We start from the raw sequence: 6,719 nt of genomic DNA, 5'->3' as shown, positions 1-6,719 counted from the left end.
GTTGTGGTAAAAGAGTACAGCAGGGTTCGCCACCATCCCCTGCCGGAGTCTCGTGGAGCTTTAGGTGTTTTCGCTCAATAAACACTCACAACGCCTGGTCTGGGAATCGAAACCGTGATCCTATGACCGTTAGTCTGCTGCCCTAACCACTGGGCCATTGCGCCTCCACATGTATACTCAACAGCGAAAGTAAATAACATAATGTGTTTGAGCGGAACACTTCTAAACAGTTACAGCTGTTCCATGGAAAACCATCCTGGCCAGAATGACGTGCAAAAACACAAACTTGCAGTAGAAATCCTCAGTGCTATGCTATAAGGGGTTAGCCTCCCAAGCATATGGTTACATATTCTGTCCCATTGTGTACCACCTTGCGTAAATGTCTTGTCTTCTTGCCCGGGCAACCAAAATATTTTTGAACCAATATGGAAGGAAGGGACTGAAAAAATAAGAGAGTATTGTGCGTGAGTATTTGTATGTGGTCATGTGTGTGTCAGTGCATGCGTTGGTCTTTGTGTCTACGTTCATCTTTGAACACCGCTTGAGAACCAGCATTGATACCCCGAATCTTAACAATTGAACAAAACAATAGAATTAAATAGGTAACACTCTTAAACATAAAAGTTTTGATGTCATTTCGTACGACGAAATTTCTTCAAAGCGGTGCACCAGTATGGTTGCAATCAAATAACTGAAACAAATGGAACAGTGTGTGCGTGTGCGTGTGTGTGTGTGTGTGTGTGTGTGCGTGTGTGTGTGTGCGCGCGCGTGTCTGCGTGTGTATTATATATATATATACATATACATATAAGCCAGAAGGCAGGCCACCTACTCCACCTATTGAAGCAAGTTTGACGGGGAGGAGACCACGACTGTACAGAAGACGTGTGCTTCGTATGAAGGGTGGTGTGCGAAAAGAAACAAACTTTGTGAGCAGTGTCATGTCTCGCTCTGTGTAGCACCATGTATACAAATATACAACACTGAGAAGTGTCCCTCAATACACAGCAAATTTCCTTGTATGAAAAAGTATGTATTTAGTGAACGGACTCATATTGGTACACAGCACCGACTGTCACTACTAAACCCTTCTGCTATGGGGTAAAAATATCTACATGACTATATTCGAGAATTACTATCTCTGATGACCATGACAAAACTGGAATAATTCTATATATTAACAATAATGTATACTTGTAAACTTTCTAATAAAATCAGTAGCCCAGTGACTGCAAACTTAGATGTTGTATGTGGCAAGGCGAAAAAGTAATGTTCTAGAGTGAGAATGTCTGCCAAATAGGAATGACATGTCAACTGTTAGGAAAAACTGTAAACAGGAACGGAAAACTATTGAGAAACACACAGCATTTTCCACCTTTGAACTGGTTGCCTAACAATGCATATCAGGCAAAAAGGACGAGATGGGTTTATTTTATTGATATTTTTCAGAAAACAACAGCGCAAAATGAATAGCATTCTACAAATAAAATAAATTTGTATTGTATTTATTCTACATTTGAAGTTACTGTGCAGAAAATACATAGACACAGGTACATCAGGTATACGCAGTCATAAATAGCAATGGAACAATAACACTTTTCCACTGAGTTGACTCACAAACTCGCTACTTGCATGTATATGCGCACGTATAACCTCTGGGGTACACATTTCTACGCACGAGCATTTTTTTATATTCTTATATCAAAGGAGATGGTTTCACTTAAAATAAACAGCCTTACTATTGAGTAGCTTAAAATTTCAAAGACAAAATATGTTAAATAAGTCCCAAAGGGGAAGTGAAGTGCATGAATGCACATTCACGCACAGATATTCATACATATATAGACAGAGACTCACAAACCCATACACACAATTACACACTACACGTATGTATACACACACAAATATACGTACACGCACCTACGTACAAACACACTCACATACAAACACACACGCATATATATCCCGAAGAGAACATTACCACAACAGAGATGTACAAAAGTTACTACAACTTTTCCCTCCTGAATGACACTAGTAATGTAACTGGAGTCTTTATTTTTAAATGAAAGATTTGATTGAAATATCTTATCAAGTTATTTCCTAATTTTAGTAGCTACATTAAATGTTACGAGATACTTTGATATCAGCTCCAGATAGAGAAGATAACTTGGCAAAAGGAATGTCGAGAATTCAGTCATTTCTAAAGCTTACACTGTTGCTTTCCATTCTCCATACCTGACTATATCTAAATTTCTGCGCGTTTTCAGCAGCTTGGGTATTTCGATTAAGTAGCTTGCTACGTTGCTCTTAACGCGGTAAGGAGTTTCAATTTTTCCTATGTTCGGCCATTAGAATTGTCACATTGTCACACCTTCATGTTTACAGATGTAAGCAATCCAATTCTTTGTCCATGGACATCAAGATTAATATCAATGAAACATAAGGTGATTACCTGGCAGATTCGTTAGCACGCCAGGCAAGATGCTCAGTCTCATTTCGCCGTCTTGAAGCTCAGAGTTCAAATTGCGCCGTGTAAGATTCTACCAGTTATCTTTTCCAGGTGGATGAAGTATGTAATGGGCTCAATGTAACCGACTAGCTTCCGCCGTCGAACTTTCTGTCCTTAAGCCAAAATTTGAAATCAGTATAAATCAAACATATATTTTACAAGTATGTACCCTGCTGAAGCTCTCTGACACACTGACTTCTTTAAATGAGCGTCATCCTAGACACCGATGCCTTAAACGTTATCCAAAGCATATTTTTATGTGCGTAGCGAAAGCCTGGACATTAAGTGAGTTTAGGTAACCTGAACTTCTATGAATATTTTTATTTAGAATTGGATGAATTACACATTTGCTCAATCTCCGTTTTTTACAAGAGTGTAAGAAGGAGAAAAAGCTCCTTTGTACTCTAAATACTATCTCCTATTAAAACATTAACATTCTATATACTTTCATTTGCGGCTTCCTTTCTATCTAAATAATAAGTTAGACTGAACCACAGTTACCACTTTTATAAATGGAAACATTGTACTGTTATAAAATCTAATTAAATGAACATGTTACAAAGATTTAATACTTTCTACGAAGCCATATTCTGTTCCAAACATCGAGAAAAATCACTATTTTCTATAATTCAGTGTCTAAATATTCAGGATACTATAAGCTTTTGTGCTTTCCTTATATCTATTTTGTGCGAATCCAAGCTATAACGACTTATTTTCCACGTGTCGGGAGAAGGAATGTAAAATAGTATTATAATGCCTCCTTCTTTCATTTCTGTAATATAGTTATTAAAAAAGTATAAGCAAGAATAACACTCGCTGATAGAATTAACTTAATTGCCTTTAAGTAGCATCTTAAAGCGCAGTAGTGTTTCGAAAAAACCTAATCGGTTTAATGAAATTGCATTAATGAATCTTACCTGAAGATAAGCTATAAGAAAATCAATAATAATTCCTGTCCAATGCAGTTCTGCTACTTTTCGAATTATTTTTCGTTTACTAATGTGCTGTTTCGCGTGCAAAGTCAAATACGTACACATATATTCAGAGACATAAACTCAGAGATACCTTCGGCTACATTTTCCGCATAGTTATAGCTATCACTCCACACTTATTGAAAATATGATTTGGATAATAAAATAACACGATCTTTTCAATGGCAACATGTATGTAATGAAATGAAAATATTGTCTATTGGTTTCATCAGATTTATCTTTTCTATTAATGCGACTGACGACAGAATACAGAATAAATTTTACTGCTAATACTTTTCTGCCGTATAAAATACTTATTTTCTTTTCACTCTTACTTTTTCATGTTTCATTGTCTGCTTTGTCTTTTTTAATACTGTTTTGATTATTCATCGCATTATGTTGTTGTGTTTCCTTCTCCCAATCTATAGGCACTCCCGCCCAGGCGTGCGCGCACGAACCTGATGCAGCTACTATGCGGGTTGCTTTTCTTTAATTTACTTAGATTTTGATGGAAAGAAGCCATCTTAGGCTAAAAACACTGTGATATACGAAGTATTTAAAGGTGAGTTTCAAATTCATAGCTAACAAATTCTATTATGTTTTATTCCATTACTATTCAAATAAGCAACACTCTGAACATGTGAATTTTCTGTAACATGAGGAACCCTAGAATTCTCAATCTACATAATCAGTTCTTAATTTGACAGATTGCGCTTCGAATGCAATTCAATTTGGAATTATTTACAGCATAGATTTCTACCCTTTTTCGTTGACATAATTGTTTCTTAATATCGCAGAAAATGTATATTAAAGGCACTTTGGCTGTTATTTATACCAGCGCGAACGACTAACGAACGTCTAACCTCTGTTCGTTATTGCATATTTTAATTTTCCAATACATTCTGAGAATATGGGCCTTCCATTTTACATTTCTGACGCCGATGCATTATAATGTATTGGCAACAAGCCAATGCGTTTCATTATATAATGCAATCGATGTGATTATACAATACAAGTAAAGTATAATTCGGATTCAGTAAATCTTTCTTCTTAATTGTTCCGTACAAAATTTTCAGGAATAATCTAGGAATATTTGGCAACAATTGTAAATCTACTTTATGCTACAACTATCATTGACACGAATCTGACAATAGCAAAACTTACTTCAACTGGAATATGGCGTCGATGATATTTAGTGAATTGATGAGGCAAAGCGCTCGCCATCGTGCCTTCAAATTAAGACTTTTACCATCTTTAGCTACCTGATAATTGAACCAATACTGTGGGAAGCGTGTAATTGTAGATATATAGATATATTTATATCATAATTAATTATATACACTACAAATAATATGTGTGTGTTTGTGCATGTGTGTATAAATATAGGCGCAGGGGTGGATGTGCGGTAAGTAGCTTATTTATCAACCGCATGGCCACGGGTTCAGTCCGACTGAGTGGGCAACTTGGGCAAGTGTCTTCAACTATAGCTTCGGGCCGACCAAATCCTATGTTTATTTATATAAAGATATGCATAAGATCTTTTACAGTTATAATGAAACAATTCAGGAAAAGATATACTCAAACCAGTGTTTCAAATAATCGCAGCATAATTGTCTCTGCTTAAACAGTCCATGTGAACGGATGATTTTTATAACCTAGGCAATGAATGAAGACTACCACCTAAAGTATGTGCACAGATCTATATATAATGATTCCCAAAACTTACTTTGTACATAATTTGCTTCTAAGAAAGAAGTACATAAACTATTTCTATGAACTTGTAATGACCGTAGACTTATATTTATGTGGTAGTTCAGGTTTACTTATGATACATTCAGTATTTAATTACTTACATGTTTTGTCCACATTTCGAAAGTTGTATCAAATTGGTTAATGTATAACATCTACCAATATCCCTGAGAATATTCGTAAGTATTCTCTTCATTGATATATTCTGCTCAGTCGCAATCATACCATGCAAAAAGTGATTTGTTTACATACATTCTGGCATTGATTGGTCAATCCAGCTCGGATATTTGCTACAGATGCTTCTAAGTATATTTGGAAATTGTGGCAAGTGGTATCAGGATGTTTAGTATACATGATATTTCTCTGCTTTTTATGGGCTAAAAGTTAAAAGATTAGGTTTCAGTCTTACCTCAAAAGAAATGTTTGTTATGTCAATACAGAACATAAGTAATTTGAAATCAAGAAGTGACATATTTGGGTATTGTTCACATAAAATCGAATTATTTGCTATGAAATTGTTTAACAGACCTACAGCAGGTTTTCCACATTATTGTTTTTCAAATTCAGACTTTACCTTTTGTTTTCTTACATCCTGTCTGTGTCACATCACGGGTTGTGTATAATTATCAAACGTGACTTTATCAATTTGGAACGGGTTTTGAAACCTGACGATATATGTAATCCTATGAGTTTCACTAGAACATTTCCTCTTGTATTTTCTCACGTATTTCCTTCCTTTCGATGGCACTGTCATTGTATTACATTTTAAATGAGATTATGTGAAATGTATAAATTAGTTTTCTTTAATTCAAATGACTAACAAAATCATGTAATGCATTTTTGTGATTATTAGTTTAATTATTCAACTAATATTTAATATATATACTATCAAATGTGTTTATTCTTATTTAATATTCTCTATATACAAGCATGCTATCAAACACTCCCGATTAATGTTTAAATTGTTATTAAGATTTCTATCAAAGTTTGGAGAACAGTGTATCACAACTTTTAGGTTTCTGTTTAATGTGCATTTTGACGAACGACAGCATTTACTCACGTTTTCTTGATTATCTACTCGGATAATTTTGCATTCAAAGTTTTCCATTTGTTTATACAACATTTCGCCATACAGTAGAACTTTGCAGCAATGCAATTTTAAATACCGAATATGAATCGTTATTCTTTTCAATAGGATTGTTCCTATGCTGTCATACAAAACGTTATTAAACGTATCAGATTGTTTATGTCATTTTAGTCCTCACAAGCGCACATCAGGGATGCTTGGTTCACCGAATGCGAAAATATGTGACAATTATATGATATATATATATATATCTAGTCTTGAAGTACATGAATTTATATTTCTTACGTTCGATGTTATCTCAAACTATGCTTCTTTCTAACATATTGTGTAACCTCATGAATTATACTTTCACAAATACTTTATCTGAGTAAACAATCACGTAAAATATACCAGCAATAATATA

This window comes from Octopus bimaculoides, chromosome 3 (genome assembly GCF_001194135.2).
Source record: "Octopus bimaculoides isolate UCB-OBI-ISO-001 chromosome 3, ASM119413v2, whole genome shotgun sequence".
Classification (NCBI taxonomy): domain Eukaryota; kingdom Metazoa; phylum Mollusca; class Cephalopoda; order Octopoda; family Octopodidae; genus Octopus; species Octopus bimaculoides.
The sequence above is the reverse complement of the archived record's forward strand: the minus strand, read 5'-3'. Positions refer to the sequence as shown.